This window comes from Lissotriton vulgaris, chromosome 2_1 (genome assembly GCF_964263255.1).
Source record: "Lissotriton vulgaris chromosome 2_1, aLisVul1.2, whole genome shotgun sequence".
Taxonomy (NCBI): domain Eukaryota; kingdom Metazoa; phylum Chordata; class Amphibia; order Caudata; family Salamandridae; genus Lissotriton; species Lissotriton vulgaris.
Genome location: NC_141687.1, coordinates 536,548,117 through 536,570,181, shown reverse-complemented (window position 1 = coordinate 536,570,181; position 22,065 = coordinate 536,548,117). Strand labels below are relative to the sequence as shown.

At 47.4% G+C, this 22,065-nt stretch overlaps 1 protein-coding gene across 1 annotated transcript in view; it reads right to left on the bottom strand.

Annotated features, from left to right (window-relative positions):
• The window catches only part of NME9 (NME/NM23 family member 9), a 703,404-nt gene that overhangs the window by 241,824 nt on the left and 439,515 nt on the right, over positions 1-22,065 (bottom strand). The gene's annotated exons all lie outside the window — the stretch shown is intronic.

Genomic DNA, 22,065 nt, shown 5'->3' with positions numbered 1-22,065 from the left:
TGTCTTATTGGGCAGTTCTGGCCGCTGCCCAGGATTCAGGTAATGTCCTCATCAATGTTACTCTTACGCCAATAACCATAAACAGTTCAACCATTAAAGAAGAAAAGAAAAAAGGAAACGGAAAAAAAGAAAACTTTATTAAATTCGGCATGCATAGGGGACAGAGTATAATCTGATTCTAAGGATGCACTCGTTAATCCTATCAATGACAGGATATGTTCTGCACAGTGTGCGGGTCCTCCCGGAGGGGTGAAGGTTGCTGTCTCCCTATCCAGTGACCCCACTCTCTCATTTGCTGTCTGTCTTTCCTCTCACTAGGACTACTGGTTCACCTACTTTTAGTGGATAAACCATGCAAGCCCTGCCTTGTGGGTCCAAGGCTGTCTGTGTGGGACCATGCAAATCACTCACTGTCACTCACAGACTCCCCCCAGTTGCTTGTTCCCGCTCTGGGTTTCCCCAGTTCGCCAGCACTCCTTTCCATAAGTCCGCTATCGGTTGTCTCCGGATGCCCCTCGCTTCCTCCGCTCCTGCCCAACTAATAACCACTCTGTTCCAATTTGCCACTTGTGGTCCAGTGTGGGATTTCCACACCAGTGCTATCCGTCTCATAGCTAGGCCCAGGGCCAAGTCTATAAATCGATTCCCCACCTTTCGTTTAGAAGGACGAGCGAAGAGCCCTAACAAACAGACTTCCATAGTCAGCACCAACTTCCTCCCCAGGGCATTCTTTATCTTACCCAGGATTTCCGCCTACTACCCTTGCACGACTCCACAACTCCAGGTCATGTGTATAAACCCAGCATCCACATAGGCACACCTCGGGCACTTCCTCAGTTCACCACGGTACGTAACATTGAGTCTGTGGGGCGTCACATAAACCATATGGAGTTAGTTGAACTGCGTATATTTAAGTCTGCTGTTCCTCGATATTTTCTTGTGGGACCTCATTACTTTCCCCCATTCTCCATCAGTGAGCTCCCTGCCTATCGCCCTTTCCTATTTACCTCGGTGAGCCCTCTAAGGGCTTACGGCCTCATGATGCCACTTCACTTGGTAACCCACAGTGCCCAAAGTGATCAGTGCATGCAGCACTGGGTGAGTCGCTGGTTCTTCCCTAATTCCACCCCATAGCCTTCCAAAGGTACGAACCAAAGCCTCGTACTGTAGGAACAGGCAGGGATAAAGGCAGTAGCTATCCATCAAGTCCACAAACGGGACTATTGAGCTATCTTGGTAACAATCACCCACTGTATCTAAGCTCACCTCAGTCCATGACCCTATCTGTTCTGCCGTGAACACTATCACCGGATCCCCATGAGGGAGCCCAATCAACGGCAGAGCGGGGGAGTACCACAGGGTCCCACCCAGCTTACGGACACAGCGTCGCCAAGTATGTTTGGCTGTACGCTGCAATATCGACTTATATGGGACAACAATGCGTCCGGCTTACCATTAGGTTCCATCAGCCATGTTCCAGATTCATTCACTCCCTCCACCCATTGTGCCAGCCACTGTAGTTGGGCAGCCAACATATACAATTTGAAGTCCGGCACACCCAGGCCTTCTTCCTCCATTGAGCGCTGCAGCGTCTGCAGGGAGACCCTTCGCCTGTTATCCCCCCCATATCAAATCCCTCACCAAGGCATTCAAGTGTCTGAACCACGCTCGGGGCATCAGGGTCGGTAAATTAACAAAAAAATACAACAGTCTCGGCAGCATGACCATCTTAAGGAGGGATATTCGCACCATGATCTGCAATTGCAGTGAGCGCCAGAGTGTACACAGGTACGGAGCGACCAAAGCACCCTATCTAGATTCCCTTCCCGTAGGTCTTCCAGAGAATGAAAAACGTGTATTCCCAAATATTTGATTGAATGGGGAGCCCAATCAATGTTGATCGGCAGTATCCACGGCCGGGGTTCCGGTCCCAACAGAGGGATCAGGTAGGTCTTTTTCATATTCACCCGTAAGCCTGACATTGCCTCAAATTGCTACAGTAGTGTAAGGACCATTGAGGTGCCAGGTACCGCCTCTGCCAGGAAGACCAGCAGGTCATCTGCATACAATGATGTCATATGCATCCGCCCGTCTAATCTAAGTCCTATCCCCGTTCCACCTGCCGGATCAGCTCCGCAAGTGGTTCAATTGCCAGGGTAAATAAAATGGACAAGAGGGGGCACCCCTGCCGAGTACCCTGTTGTATCAGGTATTGGGAGGACACAGATTTCCCAGTTCTGACCCGCGCCGTCGGCAATGCATACAACAGTCAAACCCACTTCACCCAGCCCTCCCCAAGATCTCACTGTAACATAGACTCAAAAAGGTACTCCCATCCTAATGTGTCAAAGGCCTTCTCTAAGTCGACTGACAAGGCAGCCGCCGAGGGCATGGACCTTGTCTCTTCGTGGAACAGAACAGAGTACAACCTGCGCAGATTATAGGAAGTATTACGGGAGGGGATGAAACCTTCTGGTCTGCATGGATGACGTCATACATATGCAATCGAAGCACCAATATTTTAATGAGGATTTTAAAATCAAGGTTGAGCATAGAGAGTGGTCTGTACTCTGTTACTGGAGCGTTCACTTCTTTGGTCTTAGGGAGGGGTATCGCCAACGCACTCTGTGTCAACTCGAGGAGTGCAGGGACTCTGCATATATAGTCATAAGTCTTGGCATCAATAAGTCCTTATAACTTTCAAAAAAATTCTACCAGGAGGCCATCAGGACCCGGTGTCTTCCCCTTTGCCACGGCTGCAATAGCAGCCCTGACCTCATGCAGGGTCACAGGTCCTCCCAGGTAATCCTGCACTTGTTCATCCAGCACCTTTATTAGCAAACTTTCCAGGAAGTCCCGAATATCCCAACAAGAGACCAGCCCAGGGCTGGTGTATAACTTCTCATAAAAGGTACGGAACTGGGCATTGATGGCATCACGGTCATGGACCGACTCCCCGACCTGCATAATCGGTGCCCCTCTACTTTCAGGTTTAATCAACCAAGCCAATAGCCCTCCCCTCCTCTTTCTGCACTCTGTTCAGGTATTCCCTATAACTGTGGCACCGCAATCTCTCCAGCGTATCAATATAACTAGCATGAGCCTTTTGTAAACACTCAGCAGAGTCAGTTCCCTGCCCCTGAACATTGTCCAGATGCCTAATCTGAGACTCCATATCCAATTGTTCCTGCCTAATTTCCCACTGTTCACCAATTGATTGCCCCAAGTAGTGGCCCCTCACTACCACCTTGAATGCCTCCCATTCAATCAACACAGAGGACGCAGACTCAGCATTAATTGGGAAATAAGTCTCAGAGATTCCCGGAAAAGCCCATCTTCCAACGCAAGTGAGTTCAAAAGCAACAGCGGAATCGGGGTCCGTCTCCCAAGCAGTTGTTGAGTCAGCAGCAACGGAATGTGATCCCAAAGGGCCCTACCCAGATACTCTGTTTGCGTAATGGATGCACAAAAGTCTGGTGTGCACAAAAGGGCATCCAGTCTGGTGTGTACTTGATGCATTGGGGAGAAATATGAATATTCCCTATCAGTCCCTCCAGATATGTTGTAGGCTCCAGCGACTCATCCAGTTTTGGAACCCTGCTGCCACCCGGTGTGTCTGTGATCCTGAGAGGGGAGGGTGCGATCTATCTGCCGTAGTGTCTGCCACACAATTGAAATCACCCCCAATGACATCCTGTCCCACCATATAGTCAACCAGCTGCGCTGAGAGGGCGGTGAGGAATATCACCTGGTGCACATTAGGCACATACACACTCCCAAACATCACCTCTCTTCTAGCCAATCTCCCTGACACCAAAACATACCTTCCCTCACTGTCCACCTTAATGCGGGCATGCTCGAAGGGAACCCTTGGTCTCCCCCATATCAATCCCCCCTGGCTAAAGGAGAGTAGGTAGTAGTGTATATCTGGCCCATCCACCTCCTACGTTGTTTCTCCACTTCACCACTAGTCAAGTGGGTCTCTTGCAAGAGAGGCACCTGCACATCCCTCCTCTTTAGGTATGCGTAAATCTTATATCTTTTGGCCATGGACCCCATCTCCATTACATTCCATGTAATGAACTTGAATATATTATGCACTGAATGGGATGTTATCCAAGCGCCCCCTCCCAAAGACCCCCAACACACTCCTGACAACTGATACTCCAGTCTTCACTCCTCCTCCCCCATCTACATGCACAAAACAATAATCAATAACTAACACCCCCATTAGGACAACTCCCCAACCCCATAGTGGTCTAGCAACGACCATCCGCCCAAACAGCAGACAAAACTGCATCAACTAGTTAAGGCCCAAGGCTACTATCGCAAGGACCTAAGGGGAAGCGCGGCAACTACAACAGGTGCCCAACAAAGGCACAAATATTCACTCTTGGTGCATCAGCCCTAGCTGGCCGCTCCAGCCTATACCAATGCGCGCACCCGACCACCCTCCCCGTCTTCCTTGGGGACCACAGGTGAGAAAATGAAGGATAGGTGATGGAGAACAGAGAAGGGGGAGCACAGCACAGGAAAAGAGAAAGTAAAAGGGAGTGGGATTAGAAGCCCACAGATCATACTATCCCATTGGCTGTTTGAGGAGTCACATCAGGCAGTCACATCAGGCAGCCGAACACTGTCCGAATCCAACCCGTCAGTCCCTCCCTTTGATCCCAAGCCCCTCTCCAATGACGATCTCTGGCCCTGCATCATAACTGCCACTGCTTGTAGCGTCTCCGCTTTCTCCTTTTCGGTCTGTGACGGGCTTGGTTTCTTTGTAGTCCACCGCTTTTGACATCTGCGTAGTCTCGTCCCAGATTCCCAGTCTCTGGTCTGGGCTCCTCCTTTCTGCATCAAAGACGGTCCCTCGGTTTTGTAGGCCTTAATCCACTCCCATGCGGACTTGGGATCATCGCAAAAGTGAGTCTTAACATCCAACATTATCCGGAGACTAGCCGGGAACATCGATGAATATTGGATCCCTTCCTCTGCAGTGCCCTTTTAACCTCGAGGAAGGAGGTGCGGCGCCTCTGAACCTCTAGAGTGTATTCTGGAAACAGCAACATATTACTGTTCTCAACCTCATACAGCCCCTGTAATAACACATCCCTGTCTTTAAAGTGGAGCAGTCTGGCCACCGCCGGAGGCCTGGCGGGCACGCGTTGAGCTCTCTCTAATGTGTAGAACTGGGACAGGCCCTCTAGCACCACCACGTCACCGAGTCAGTCCTCCAAATATTTGACCATGCCATTGCCTTACACTCCTTCCCGCATACCCAGGACCCTCACATTGTTCCTCCGGTTCCGCCCCTCTCCGCAACTTCGGCTCTCCTTTACAGTATGTTAAACCTGCTGAATAATTCCCCCACCTGGCTTATTATGGCTTGTTGAGCCAGGGTGAGAACCGCTATGGCGGATTCGGTCTGTTTCACCCTGTCCGCTAATTTACCAGTGGGCTCAAGCCAAAGCCCACTGTGACAGTGCTGATGGAATATGCTACTTACCAGTATGCATCTGTTCTTGGCATGTAGGGCTGCTGATATTCATATCTGTGCATAGTTCGCTGCCTAGTGTTGGGTCCGGATGATTGCACATTGTTGTCCTGGAAGAGTCTTCGAAGTATCACGAGATAGGTGGCTCCTCCCCCGGAATACAGTGCGCCTGGGCATTCTTTCCATCATCAGATTGTTTTTCGCCATTGTGGCAGGGATGGAGTATGATACAGTTAGTGATGTCCATGCTAGAGATGAATTCTGAGTGCTACAGCTGCGACAGGCACCTTGGAGGAGGGAGGGCGATCTGAATATCAGCAGCCCTACATGCCAAGAACAGATGCATACTGGTAAGTAGCATATTCCGTTCGAGGCATGTGGGCTGCTGAATTAATATCTGTGCATAGAATGTATAGCAGTCTCCCCCTTAGCGGTGGTTGCCCGTGCCAGCTGCAGCAATCTGAAAAAGAGTCTTGTGTACAGCCTGTCCTACAGCTGCTCGCTGTTTGGAGTGTATATCTACACAGTAGTGTTTAGTAAATGTATGTATGGTAGTTCATGTGGCTGCTCTACATATGTCCTCTAGAGGAATGTTTCCTAGGAAAGCCATAGATGCCCCTAACTTGCGTGTTGAATGCGCTCTTGGGGGAACTGTTAATGTGCGTTTAACTTTCTGATAACAAATTTGTATGCACTTAACAATCCATCTGGCTATACATGATTTGGAAATGGGGTTGCCTTTGTGCTGTGGTGAAAAGGCAACAAACAGTTGCTTAGTTTTCCTGAAAAGTTTTGTCCTGTCTATATAGTACAGGAGAGCTCTTTTAACATCTAGGGAATGCAGAGCTCTTTCTGCCACTGAATCTGGATTTGGGAAGAACACTGGCAGTTCTATAGTTTGATTGATGTGAAACTGGGATACCACCTTTGGCATAAATTTAGGGTTTGTACGTAGCACTACCCTATTTGCATGCATTTGTATGAATGGCTCCTGAATAGTTAGGGCTTGCAGCTCACTAACTCTTCTAAGTGATGTAATCGCCACTAAAAAAGCCACTTTCCACGTTAGGAATTGTATCTCACACAAATGTAGAGGTTCAAAAGGTGGTCCCATCAGTCTGGTTAGAACCACGTTCAGGTTCCAGACAGGTGAAGGTGGGTGTCTTGGAGGAGTCACTCGTTTGAGTCCCTCCATGAAAGCTTTAATAGCAGGTACTCTGAAGAGTGAAAGGTGCTGCCTGTTCTGAAGATAAGCTGCCACCGCAGCTAAATGTATACGTATGGAATTGTAGGCTAGATTGCATCTGTGTAAATGTAACGGGTAACATATGATGTTTTGAGTTGATGCATCTAGCGGATTCATGTCATTATTGTTACAATAGATGACAAATTGTTTCCACTTTGCCGCATAGCATGCTCTGGTTGTAGGTCTTCTTGCCTCTTTGAGAATATTCATCAGTCAGGAGGCAAGTTCAGGTAACCAAACTCTATGACTTCAGGAGCCAGATCGCAAGGTTCAACTGCTGCGGATCTGGGTGCTGAATGTCTCCATGGCTCTGCGTTAAAAGACTGGGTGTTAATCGCAGCCTTTGATGAGGCACCACAGAAAGTTCTAGAAACGTGGTGTACCATGGTTGCCTCGCCCACGTTGGAGCAACTAGGATGAGTGTCATTGAGTGTTGTCGCAGTTTGCGTGCCACCAGCGGTATGAGCGGGGCTGGGGGAAAAGCGTACGCAAACCTGCCTGACCAGTTCATCCATATCGCATTGCCCTGAGACTGCGGATGTGGAAACCTGGCGGCGAAGCTTTGGCATTTTGCGTTTTCCCTTGTGGCGAACAGGTCTATCTCTGGGTGACCCCACTGCTGGAAGTACGGTTGTAGCACGGAGGGATGTATCTCCCACTCGTGCATCTGGTGGCTGTGTCTGCTGAGCAGATCCGCCATCTGGTTGTTCCGTGCCTGGGAGGTGTTCCGCCATGAGGAAGATGTTTCTCTGAATTCCCCACTTCCACATGCTTTGCGCTAGATGTGACAACTGTGGAGAGTGTGTCCCTCCCTGCTCTGTATGTAGTACATGGCAGTCATTTTGTCCGTCCGGATGAACACGACTTTGTTGCATAAATGTACCTTGAACGCCTTCATTGCCATAAAGATTGCAATCAGTTCCAGCAGGTTGATGTGCATCTTCTTTTGCTGTGTCGTCCATAGTCCCTGCACTGTGTAATGGAGGACATGCGCTCCCCATCCCAGGAGAGATGCGTCCATCGTAAGCACTATTTGTGGTACAGGCTCTTGGAACGGTCGTCCCACTGAATAAGTTATCTCACCCACCTGTCTGTGGTAATGCTCTCCCAGACTGGCAGGAACTGTTGTAATCTTCCCCCGACCGGTGTTATATGGTCCGGGGGCAGTGACAAGACGTCACTGTTTAGTATTGGCGGAGGATCCGGTGTTGTTATTCCCTCATCCTCTGCCTTTGCTGCTATTGCCACGGTGTCCACCTCTATTGTTCTTATTATAGGTGGTTTGCATGCTCCCTTTATTGTATGGAGTCTGCTGGGATGCCTGGCCTTGTGTAGCTCCTCTGTTACCGGAGCGATGAAAGGAGCCTCCTCTGAATTGTTGTGACTGCAGGGCACCCATAGACTTAGCTGTCTCTGTGTCTTTTTTAATTTTCTCTAATATTGTGTCCACATCAGGAGCAAATAAAAAATCAGGGTTCACAGGCTGATTCAATAATGTGGTTTGAATCTTAGGTTTGAACCTAGAGATGCGTAACCAAGCATGCCTCCTGAGCATGACACTTGTGTTAATGGCCCTGGCTGCGGTGTCTGCTGCGTCCAGCGCACATTTAATGGATGCGTTGGATATGAGTTTCCCTTCTTGTATCAGTGTTTCTGCTCCCTCCTTGTAGACATCAGGCAAATGTTGTAGCAATTGCTCTAGTGAGTCATAATAAGCCCTATCGTATCTGGCTAATAGGGCCTGTGTATTAGAAATTCTCCAGATATTAGCTGCTTGAGTAGCTACCCTTTTTCCAGAAGCTTCTAATATTTTAGACTCCTTGCCTGGAGGAGGAGCATCACCAGTAGTTTGTGAGTTGGCACGCTCAGAGCATTTGAAACCACCAAAGAGTCCAATGGCAGCTGTCCCTTAATATATGTAGGGTCCACAGGCGCCGGTCTGTATTTTCTTTCAATTCTGGGGTTAACAACCCTTGCTCTTGTGGTTTCCTTGAAAATGTCTCCTGCGTGCTTAAGGACACCTTTCAGCATTGGCAATGTCTTAACTGATTTCTCTGAAGTGGAGAAAGTGTCAAATAGGAAGTCCTCTTCAATTGGGTCAGCATGCATTTCCACATCATGATTCTGTGCTGCCCTTTCTATTAATGCGTTAAACGCAGCTGTATCCTCTGTTGGCAAAGTTTTGATAGGATAAGAAGGAGTGTCAGGAATAGTCTGTGACTCCCCCGGGTCAACAGGGTCTGTCCAGGCTTGAGTCTGGTCATCCTGATCCGTGTCCGCAGGGTAATTATATTGTTCATTATAGTCATACCCCATATCCTCATTACTACGTGTGGGTGAGTATGCAGAAGTGTCTTGGCCATGGTACCTTACAGTCTCAAAAAGGACAGGCGATGTAGAAGAATCCCTTTTCTTTTTGAGTGGGATTTTATATGATTCAAGAGGATTTTCAGACCTGATTTTCCTTTGATAAATAGTAAGTCTGCCAGAGTCGGAGTCGATATGTAGCTTCGACTGCTCATCATAGGAGGGCTCTTGGTACACAATGTCCTCTTGTAGAGAATGACTCCTCTTTCCCATCGACACCTTCTTGGGTGGTTCGATTCCGGTTTTCGGATTGAGCGCCTTAGGGCGTGCAGTCGGGGGCAGTCCGAATTTTATCGGTGGCATAGTGTCTTTAGACAGACTGACCTTCTTCGGGCCGGCGTCGATATAGGTCTGACCGACTTTGCCTTTTCTCCAATGTATTTTTAGCCCTGCGTTGACTTAGGTGCCTGTTGCGTGGGAGGCGCGCTCTTCTGCCTCGATTCGACGTGCTCCTTCGAGCCGCTTTTGGATTTCGGCTCGAGGCCTTTGACGAGCTGTGGCTTGTCGACTCGTTGCTTCGGATCGAGAACCTTCTGAGACTCGAGTCCCTTGTTTGTGTCACTGTCCGTCAACGTCGGCCTCGTCGGTTCGACGTGCTTGACTTTAGTGATGGATTTCAGCGCGCCGACCTTCGGTTCGGCACCCTTTATTTGTGACCCTGCAGGGTCGTCGACACTTCTTTTCTTCGTCGAATCCGATGGGTTCGAAATCTTCGACCCGAAGACTGTCTTCAGCAGTTTCGGTTTCGTTTTGGGCTCGATGGCTTTCGGTTTCGCTTTAAGTAGTTCGACCAATGGCTCGTTTGATATATTCTTAGCCGGGCCGAGACGCGGGGCTACAGAATGTTCGTCATGACCTTGGCTAAGGCGTTCTGGCGATGCCTCGACCTGAGCCCTTGGAAGCCTTTCAGTGTCTGTTCTGGGCCCCGTAACCACTCGAGTCGTCATCTACGGCTCCGATGGGTGATACGTCGTCCCTTACCTCGACGACGTCCTCTTCGTCGTCTTCATAATAGGTGGAGCCATGCTCCGAACCGGGATCCGACTGCTGTTCTGGATCCTCAGTCTCGACGACCTCTTCGTCTTCTTCATCAAAGATATTCACAGGGTCGGGCGTTGGCTTCGCCATCGTCTGCCTCGCTGCGCCTCGGAGCCTAAGCGTCTTCTTCGACCTGAATTGAGCACAAGCTAGATAGTTGGCCTCATTGTGCTCCGGTGAAAAGCACTTGTTGCACACTGGGTGTACATCAATGTGCGGGTACTTAGATTTACAAAGGGGGCATCGTTTGAACGGGCTCCATTCCATCGACGATCGGGCCTCTGGTGTTGAAAAGGCCATGCGGCTCTCTTCGACGCCTTGCTGTAGAAGAACTGGAACAAAAAACTCGGCACCGATCGAAATAACAATACCGACGACACCGAAGGCCTTTTGGCCTTTAGAAAAGTTTCCGAACTTGAGTAAAGAAAAGTACATCCGAACCCAATGGCGGAAAAAAACAATCTGAGGATGGAAAGGATGCCCATGCGCACTGTAGTCCGGGGGAGGAGCCACCTATCTCGTGATACTTCGAAGACTCTTCCAGGACAACAATGTATAATCATCCAGACCCAACATTAGGCGGCGATCTATGCACAGATATGAATTCAGCAGCCCACATGCCTCGAACATCTTGGTGTAGTGTCGCCTTGGTGTCAGCATTAGCTTCCAGTATCTTAGCCAACTGCTGATGGACAGGGACTTCCGAGGGTTCACCTCACAACTACTTTTGCACATGGTCAGGCGTACTTTCTTCATGCTCTGGGTGAGGCCCCACATGTGTCCCTCTGAGCTTTCCCATCACCAGGGGAGTGGGATTTCCAGCTGAGAATCTGTTATGCCCCTCTCTAGGCGGTCAGGAAGCTGTCGCCAGGATCTCGGCCCCACACCACTCCAGCGTTAGGTTGCAGCTTGACTGTCCTTCCAACCATCGCCTTTTAGACAACCCCTCAAAGCAACAGCTCGAGAAACCACTAGGTCCATCTAATTGTATACTTCCCCAAAGTCCCGCATGTGCAGCACCTGGGTTCAGACCCTGTCCCCCAGGCAATGGGTTTTCACATTAGCGAGCCGGGTGGGGCCGTGCTGCTCCACAGTGTGTCTTGGCTCTTCTGTGCCTAGGCTGTAGTTTATATTTCTGGCCAGGGATCTCACTCAGTCTCAACCCACCCTTCCGGCCTTTCTGGACCCCAACTCAGTCCATATCCTCTTCTGTCATCTGGGGCCCCTTGTTCCTGCTCCTCACTACCACTCAGTCAGCCCCCTACTTGCCCTGCGGGACCACTGTCCTCCACCTCCAGTTCGGGTGACCCACCGGGTTCACAGGTCGGCGTGGTACCTCCTGGTTGGTTTGTATCCCCTCAGTGTCTCCGCCATTCTCCCTTGGCCAGAGGACATACACAGCAACACAGTGCCTACCGGCATGGCCAGCTCCGCAGTCGCCCAATGCCAGCTTGTGGTCACGTCATGGCACGGGTGTCCAGTTAGGCATGTCTACTCCATTTCTTACTGGCTCTCCCACAACTCTCCATGGGGTGGATTGTGTCACACACCCCTACACAGTGCCCTCACACAATCCTGGGTCTTCTCAATGAGTCTCTTAGGGCCCCAGAATCGTCTGCAGCCCTCACCGGCAACCAGAGAGCCCAAGCAGGATACCAGCTCCCGCCGGACAGCTTCGCTATGCCACGCAGTCGGTCTCCAGTCCACACATAGTGCCTTCGCCTCTCACCTCGAGTCAGATTAATTCCCATGGAGGGAAGCCACCAAAGTGCATTCTGCCTTGCTGGTATCTCCCAAGGCGCTTCTGCTGCACACCTCAAGTCTTGGATACGGACAGCAGCCCAGCGCCCTCCGGCGCATTCCAACCCGCTGTCTCTCGGCCGCCGTATGCAGCTGCAGTGCGTCACGGGAAAGTCCTGGTCGGAACAATGACACACCATTTCTCCAGCTCATATATGGCCCCCAGCGGTGACACGGAATGCTGTTTTCGCTCTGAGCTCCGGAGTCTGCTGCTAGCTAGCCACCTCTTCCCCAGGGCTCCGGCCGCAATTCGCCTCTGCCTCCTCCGCTCTGATACTGCCTCAGGCCGCCATCTTGTCTCGGCCACAGCAGTCCATGCACTGTCCCAGCTTTGCTCCCCTCTCGTCCCCGGACTTCTAAGGAACGAAAGTATTTTCCAGGGCACCTCCGGTGGTCGGGCTCCACCAATGCACCTAGGCCCCAGCTGTCACCACGATATTCAGGAGAATTGGCCGGCTGGCATGGCTCTCTCAGTTCACCCGTCCGCCCTTGACGGCTCCTAAGCCACGCCCCCATCATTCTTATGTGTTTCAAGCATTGGAGTCTTTCCTTCTCTTTCAAAGGGTGAGGTGGAGCAAAACACATCAGAAGAGTGACAGACTGTTCAACATGGAAAGGAGTCACCACCTTCAGCAAAATGTCTGCTCTAGTGCTCAACGCCATTTTATCTGGTAAAAGGGTGGTGAAGTGCGCCAGAACTGAAAGAGGGTGAAGCACACACACATAATGAGCTGAGGTTATCACAACAAGAAAAATAGTTTACAAAGGGGGGAGACAAAATGGGTAGCTGTAGATTGGCTTATTGGAGGTGCACAAGTGTAAAGTAAGGGCCAAAGTAATATCCCACTTTGGCATCACTGTTTAGGGGGAAACATAAGAGTTAAGCCTTTCAGAAATCTTATCTCAAAAGATGATTTAAACAAGGATGGCTGTTCTGTATAATGGAAAAAGGCCGAAAGAGCCAATAACTAATCTTTAAAAGTGCCCTCTTGAAGTACTTGGGGGACAAAGACAAAACAAACAGCAATTAATCCGACATTTTGCCCTGCAACCAGGTGCCACACCAGGTCACAAACTTCTACCAGTGCCCAGAGTGAACAGCCTTTGTGGAAGGATTGCTGGCAGCAAGGATGACATCCACTACTGCGGGCGGGAGACCAAATGCAGTCAACTGCTGCAGCTCAATCTCCACACATGGAGGTGCAGATTGCGCAGACCAGGATGCATTACCTTGTCTTGCTGCACAGACAGAAGATCCTCCTGGAGTGGCAGCCTGATTGGAGGACAGTTGATCATTTCCAGAAGTTCCAAATACCACACGTTCCTGGCCTAATCCATAGCCACAAACATACATTGGGTCCTTTATTCCTGAGCTTCTTCAAAACTTGAGACATGAATGGCAGAGGCAGAAAAGTATACAGGAGCCCCATGTTCTACTCTAGGCGGAATGCATCACAGCGAGACAGACTTCTTGGGAACTCCAGAGTGTAAAAGTGCTGACATTGCATGTTCTTGGCGGTGGAGAAAAAATCAAGCCAGGGTTCTTCCCACCGGTGCAAGACGCCCTGCTTCTCTTCCAGGTGCAACTGCCATTTGTGATCCGTTAAGTTGGCTGAATTTGTCCACTCTGGCGCTTAAAGATTTCACCAGGTGGTGCCTGATCTGTGAAATGCCCTGACATTTCAGCTGGTTCCACAGGAACAGGGCCCTCTCACTCAGGATCCAGGGCCCCCCTCACAGTGCAAAGCCCCTTGAACGATCTGCACGACCCACCTGTCAGATGTTATGTTCTGATACCCCTGGAGGCAATGACTGATCCTGCCTCACAAAAGGATGCTAAGGGCAAACTAAAGTATCCTGAAGGCTGATGACAGAGGGACAATGAAAAGGGAGGGGTGCTGTACCTGAGGGCCTGGACGTTGTCTATTGGATCCCTGACTGGGACCTTGAAAGGACTAGGGTTCCTGCAGGTGGGGCTGTGAGCCTTGGAGTTACCTGTATGCCAAACTCTTGGTAAGAACTTGAAAGGTGCAAAACTGTTGGGGATACTTCCAGGCATAGATTTCTTGGGATCCAACTGTGGCTCTGATTTCTTAGAAGGACAGCATTGCAAAACTGGCCGTCTTGGCAAACATACAAACCCGTCAAAAGCCATATCCATAAATGATGCCTGAACGTAACCAGAGAAGCCCATGGATTTCATCCATGCATGGCACCCGAGCATTGCGCTATTCCTGACTGCTCTCCCTAAGCAATAAGTAGTGTCCAGTCCTGGTGACATATTTTGGTGTGTCATGGCCATCATAAATAGTTTGCAACAAGTTGGCATGGAATTCCTCTGGACCACAGGTGAGATCTCATCGATCATGTCCCATAAAGCATCAGAGTACCTATGCAGCGAGCAGCTAGCGCTGACTGACCAAACGGTTAGGCTGACAGAGGAGAACATTTGTTTCCTGAATGCTTGAGTCCTTTTCGGCGTCATCCGAAATGGGTTGAGATTAACTACTGGTAGATTAATGAAATACTATTGTGAGAGAATCACTTTTAACACCTGCAGACATAGTGAAGCAGCTACATTGATAGGAAGATTCCTAGAATTCAAATACACTACCCACTTCAAACCTTACTGGGATATCATAACTAAACCACAAGAAAGGAAGCTGTATTTTCAGTCGAGAGTGGGTTTGTTACCCTTGAGATCTTTCACGGCAAGGTGGTCTAATCCAGGCAATAAGTGCCCATTCTTCCGAACCCATAAAGAAACAGTAACACACATGCTTTTTGCCTGTCCAGCCTATGCAATTCCCCGCCGTGTTTGGCTGAGATACTTGTGTAAACTGTTAGGCACACGCAGTAGCGCAGAAGGCAAAAGAATCATATGCACAAGCACAAATCTACCATCGTAACAGCTGTTGCAAAGTATCTTGGATTGGCGTGGGTACTAAGGACAAAATCAATGTTTTATTACATCTACAGGTTTGTCTGCAACCACTGATGCATTGTTGCAAACATTATTTAACACTTGTTCAGGGGCTTTCTCGAGTCCCTAGGTCTTTATGATGAAGTTAATCTTGTTTTGAACTGCCATTTTAAAACCATGTACCGTTTTTTTATTTATCATATATTTTTGATAACCCAAGGGTTTTTTTAAATGATCATTTTTTATCAAAGCTGGCATACATATCAATCATATTGTTAGAATTGAGTTTTTATTTGAAACTATGGTCATTTATTGTTATATGCTTTTATGATTATATGTCGAGTAAAGCTTTAAAAACGAAAAACTAAATACTAGTATCTCAGGTGTGAGGTGCTGTGTCATAAAAGCAGGATAACCTGAAGCAGTCTAGTGGTGTCTGGCTATATGCCTATTCACAGATAGGCGAGAGCAAGACTTAGCCCAGATACCCATTAGAGTGTCAGTCAGGGCATTGTTGAATGGAAGCTCGGACGAAGCCTACCCAGTTGGTAAAACTTTCTTGAGGACACCCATTAGAAACTAGTTGTAAATCTAGGACTTCAGTTGTGTGTCTAATGAATATATCAAATAAGGCTGACACTCCTTTTGAAGAATCCAACCCAGAATCAAGGTCTATGTCCAATCCACTGACTTGTTGTTAGGTCCAAGTACAAATTGTTGCTGTCATATTGTAGGGGTAGTTCATCCCCCATCATGACTGAAAATCGGGTGAGTCTGATCGAAAATGTTACCGGAACACTGAAGGGTGACTCCTAGGTAAAAGGCAATGTTTTGTCAGAATCAACTGGGACCAGCTGTGTTGGGACTGTTCCAGGACACAATCTCAGTCATGACAAATTTGGTTTAGAATCATCTGACATGACAATAGAATGGAATCCTCCTTTAGTGTGACGTGGCAGGAACCAGTGTGGATCTTGGTGATGGATTTGAAGTCAGCTCTGGAGTCAGAGCTGAACCCGAAACAGATTCAGGAGACCTGGACGGCCACAGAGAGCAGAACTACCAGCTGTAATTGGAATGGAGGCCTCCGGGGCTCCTTGGAGCCCAAGGTACACCAAAGGAAGCCGGAAGGGTGCCAATGAAATATCCCCTGGTTCCTCTCAAAACCCCGATTTTTCGAGACATTGCAAATCACTCCAGAACGTTGGGGTGCATCGGGATCGGCTACAGAATATGCTCCTTGGTAGAGTACCAAGGGCAAGACCGTGAGCACATTGACTCCTTATGACTTCTCAGAAAGAGAGTGGTGAGGTTGGGATGAGTGCTGCTTGACCTTCTTTTGCTTCCTCTTCGACTTACCCAAAGTCTTGGACTGAGATGACGACCTGAGGCAGTAACGACCCTGAGAGCGGGAAGAGGTCTACACCATTAAATATGAGCAGGACTTAGCTGACTTCTTTCAGAGTTCAGCACGATGCTGCTTAATTTCGTGTTCTGGGATCACCTTTGGATTCATAAAGACACACATCTCATGATATGGAGTCACGTCCCGAACCCAACACCAGAGCAGAGGTGTAGAATTTAATAAAATATCTACTTGTCCATAGGACAGGTTGCTTCATAAATCTACTTGTCCTATAACAGAGTCAATTTGTCCCTTTGGTGCCATGTAGTGCTGCGGCAAATTATGGCAGCAATCTCATTATATAAGAGTTCTGATAATAGCCTTTCTGATCATGCCAGGGCTCATACCATAGTAGGGTTTGAATAATAGCAATTGCCTTGTTTTGCCACCTTTCCGCAGATCCACATATTGGGGCTGAAGGTAGTGCTAAGCGCTAGTTTCCCATGGTTGAAATGCATTTTTGGGTCTGTGCAAGCTTGCATGTTTCATAAGTTTTCATTAGTTTCTCACTAATATTTTCCCATACAGAGAAAGGTTGGGAAATTACTCCTGAAAAGGGCAGAAGTAAAACTTCTTCCAGGGTAGGATACAAAAAAGTGGTTGAAGGAAATGTGGACTTGTTTCCTCTCTACAGATTTTTGCATGAGCAAATCTACACATGCCTAATTGTTTGTGCTAAAATGCAGTTCATAATATTTTCTGGGAGTACAATTTCCTGACCTACTTCTGTAAATTCTTCTGAATTCATGAAGTTTGTAAATCTGCAATAATGCAAAGACAGATATAGCATGTTTTGTGACTTTCTTTAAGAATCTGGCCCCTATTTAGGTCTGGAGTTAACCAAGATTTTTTGTTTTTATTAAAATTCTCTCTTTCTCTCTATTTACGGGCTGGCTTCTCTGTGAGTGACAGCATTCTGCTCTTTCACAAGGAGTATATCGGCAGCAAAGTCGTTTTGGTCAGTGCTAACTGTGGCAATGTGTGGTGTTTGAGGCTAAAAGTATTTTTGCTTTTTCCAATGTTTGTTATAATGGTGAGGGCCCGGCAGCTCCCACAACAATAAAGTTTTCCAAAACCCATGTCAAAATAAGCCACGCATTGACAAAACCAAACTACTAACCACAATATCATACCTATTGGCTTCGACAATGCTTATTTATTTTCATGTTTCCTATAATTTTGTTGTAACTGTTTACACTGATTTTCCATTATGAATATTTTTGGGACATACTAGCATGCATCAACACATTTGACTAAATGATGTTTTGAAGAAATGGTACCTAAAATTTCACAGTAGTTTAGAAAAACTTTTTTCCCCAGTGGAATTTTTTTAATGAACAATTTATTTTGAAAGCAAATAATCATCAATCTTGCTTTCAAAGTTATGCATATATTTGCATATAATCGGAGAACATCCTGGAAGCATTACACATAGCCTCAGCCTCATACTGTCAAACTTTGCAAACGTGTGTTACATTTTTATACTGGAACCATAGTCAGTAGTGCAGTTTGAACTTACATTTCCTTACAGCGGTCACCCTAATAATAAAGGTTTTATATTAATGAAGTATTAATACAAGTTCGAATAGCATTAACATATAGACACAAATATTACCTTAACTGCAGCCAATGCCCTTCCCTGATCCATAATGTAGCACTGTAATCTGGCAGCCAAAGGGTCTGTAACGCAAGGGGTTGGGTCTACTTGTCCCAAGGAGAAAATAAACATGAAAACGTATTGCCCAAACAACATGTTCTAGGCCGGGCTCCTCAAGGGGTTCGGTCAAAAGTATCTGCTGACAGTACTCCTTACACAAATTAAACCATGTACTTTTAGGACACAAAGGGCCAGATGTAGGTAATCCCCGATTACGATTCTTAAATACCGAATCATACCGATTTGGTATTTAAGAACTGGCAATCGGGATGTAGGTATATTTACCGAATCAATTACCGAATCGGTAAGATTCGGTAATTACCGAATCGGTATTTACCGATTCGGTAATTGCCATTGATTCCTATGGGCCTTGAGGCCCATAGGAATCAATGTCAATTACCGAATCGGTAAATACCGATTCAGTAAAATTACCGAATTTACAAGGGGGACAGGGTGTCACTTTGACACCCTGTTGCACCCCTGATTCTGGCTTGTGTGCAATTTGACACACATACATGCCCTTAGGGCATGTATGTGTGCCACATGGCACAGGTGTACACAGGAATTTGTTATTTAGCATGAGATAGTATTTCATGGTAAATAACGAATTCTTAAGGGCCTGTGGCACTATTTTAAGTGCCACCTACATCTGGAATTACTGATTCTGTAAATATACTGAGCCAGTATTTTACCGAATCTGTAAATTTACCAATTCTGTAAATTTACAGATTCGGTAAAATTCCGGCCCCCTACATCTGGCCCAAAGTAAGAAATTTGAGAAAAGTTGGGAGCTAGCTCCGAATTTGCCTACGAAGACTCAGAAAGCAAGGAACTGACATCAGCATACAGAGGCAGCACATATGTGGCTCCGACCGCCAATTCTGGGGTGGCCCGAGGCAGAAGCAGAACTGCATGCTGCTCGCCACAGGCATGCGGGAGCAATGCTGTAAAAATCTTTCAGATTCAGTCTGGCACTACGGGATATTGACGAGGTGAGGAATCTGCAGATAGAAGTATGCACCAGAAATCACCCATTCAGTATCTTGTGTGACATGAATAGGGATGTGGGATGGGGCAGTGGGTGGATGGGGCAGTGGGTGGATGAAGCAGTAGAAGTGTTCGTCTGCAGAAGAAATGCAAAGTGGCTTCAAATGGGAATGTCTAGCAATAGGTTGGTAAAGGCAGAGTGCACTGGGATGCAGGAGGGGGGATAAAAACAAGCACTAGGCAAGCTAACAAGCCTGGCTTTCATGTAGTGGAGAATAAAAATACAAACATGCACAAGTTCTGTGGTGGCGGTGATAGTGGTGGTGGAGGAGGTAGAAATAGGTGTGGCAGTGGTGGTGGTAATGCGGGTAGCGTTGTTAATAATGGTATGGTAGTGATTATGGTAGTACAGTTGATGACAATGAATCATACATCTGTAAATCAGTGTGTAGGAAATTGTATTTGGATAAGACAAACACAAGGTGTAGGAGCCATGCTATCCATACTGGTATGCTGCATATTTTTAAGCGTTTTCAGTCTGGAGAAGCACAAACTAAGGATTTAAAACATAACACAGTGGTTGGGGTTGGGGTTGGCGTTACTAATAAAAATGTATTTCTATCCAAACTAACCATTTTTAGCAACATTACAATAATTAAAGCCTGGGAATAAATCAAAACGTTATAACCTATACCTAGCAGTTTGCATGTAAATCTTTGATGCAAGTTCATAGCTTACTGTGCTTATGTTTTTGACTTATGAACTGCAAGTAATAAAGGGATCTGTGACAAAAGTAGTAACACACTGAGCTATCTAAAAATACAATTATGTGATCTGCACGGTACAAAGTCTTTGCAGCAGGCACATGAACCTTCAGCGCTATTTTATTTTCAGTGAGAACTGACTGTAGATAAAACGCCATCTCTCTCCAGCAGTTACATTATTCATCAGTTATTTTGAAATTTTTGTGTTGCCTGAAAATTGTTGGACACACAAGGAACTCTGCAGCATGTGCTTTTAAACAAATAAGATATTTCCAAACACAGCGCCCCGAGCTCAGTGCGGTGACACCAGTCGCACCACCCTAAAGCTGGCCTTGGTTGATGGCGATAATGGCTCAAACTCCAGTTCTGACAAAAACATTAGAAGCCTACTTCAGTTAAAAAAAAAAAAAAAATTATTGCTTTCTTTTTACAATAATATATGATATACATAATTAAATGTATAAAGTTTCAGTGCGCTTTGTCAAATGTAAAATAGTCCCTCCTGCATTTCAATGCAAGCACTCAATAGGAGGAAGAAGGATGCACCAAACAGCCAATAGCATGCGGTGGAACGGTACACTCCTCTCCGCTGAGCCCAAGTCCACTCAATGTTTATTTTAAAGAATTAGTAACAATACACCGGCAGTGTGCTGGCCAGGTAGGCCAGATCTGAAAAGGGAAAATAAAATAAGCATGGAGCTCACTGCAGAGTCCCTTGCCTCAAATGAGATAAGAAGAGGTCCAAGGGTGGTTGAAAGAGTGCGCTGGTGTTACAAGATAGGGGAGAAGGGAGCACGTGGTCACATGGGTAACTCCAAGATGAGATCCAAGAAAGGAACATCTCACGTGATGCTCCCTACCTATGTCCTGGGTGGGTAGGCAGGATCATGTACATGGGCGTAGGAACTGTGGGGGACGAGGGGGATATGTCCCCCCCAGATTTTGGAGTGGGGGGGACACGGGGGGACAAGATTGGGGGGGACGAGGGGACAAAGAATTTCCCTCTCTCCTTTCTGTATTCGCAGGGCCATTAGCACGCGAAGGAGAGAACAAAGGCCCTGCACAGGCTGTACTTGACCTTTAACTTGCCCCCAGTTACCTGTGATCAGGCTGCACGCCTGATGAGGTGAAAAGGGATTTAGCCACCCCCACCCTCCGTCATCGTGTGTCTCAGCCCGGGCTGCTTGACTTGCTGGGGCAGGGCAGTGTCTGGAGTCTTTTCCCCAGAGGGCTCGAGCTTTTCACGAATCTTTTAAAGGCCATTTACATCCCGCTTGCAACTCGTTAAGGAGGTTTTGTTGTTTTGTTCACTGCTTCGTACCCCCTGTGTCTCCACTCAGCCTATTCCTGTACTTTGTATTTAGTTTTTACTGCCACAGTGGGAGAATGCATTCAGTGAAAAGGCATCTCAGAAGTAGGGATGCCACCTTTCCCCCCAAAAAACGGCCATTTGTTGTGTTCTCCTTTACAGAGTCTGCAAGAGAACTTTAATAATATATTGTTACTTAATTTTATATTTTGTTGTTATTTAGTCTTTAATGTTGGTTTCCAGGAGCTATGACGTACTACTTTAATGGAATCTTTTAAACATGAATAACTATTTTCCTATGTGGACATTCATTTCTAAGTCTTGAATGAAAAATGTACAAACTTTTGTTGCACTTGCATCACATGACCATCATTGCGTAGCCTCAAAATCAGTTCTCAGCAGCTGTGGAAGCCCCTGCTCTTCCACATGGACACTGCTGCACTTTTTTTGTTGGGGTTCAGTGCCTTTTAGACAGGTGGGCAACTAGAGCCAAATTTCGGGGGGGGGGGGGCTAATTCTTCTGAACTTAGACAGAGTGGCTGTAAGAAGGGGGGAACACACAACAACAGCCTCATTTACAACTAAAAGCCTCATTTACAACTAAGTACTCGGGTGCGGCTGCAATTAGACGTCGCCAGCCCGCGAAGCTGTCTTCGCCCTGGCTGAAACACACGACGGGGGGCTGAAGCCTCGTGAGCCCAGTGGGTGTTGCACGCCTGCTTTTAGACAATCCAGTTTAACTGCGGTAAAGGCATTCTCTGTTGTATTTACTGCTTGGAGTTCATGCCCTGTCTAATGAACCTCTGGCAATACCCCAATCATTTGAAATGATGTAGGATAACTCATCGGTCTCAAAGTTTGGAATCTGAGTTTGGGGGTAGGGGGGCTGCAGCTGGGCAGAAATGAACCGGAAACCATGTTTTTGTACTTTACCACAGTGGTGACCATCTTGCAATTGATGCTAGAACTCCTTCCTGTTCAGCTTTGCAGTTTTCTAGTGCAGGGGCCACAGCGTCTGGAACCGGCAGGAGTGCCTGTAACAGGTGGGAGACCAGGGGACTATTTCTATGGCACACAG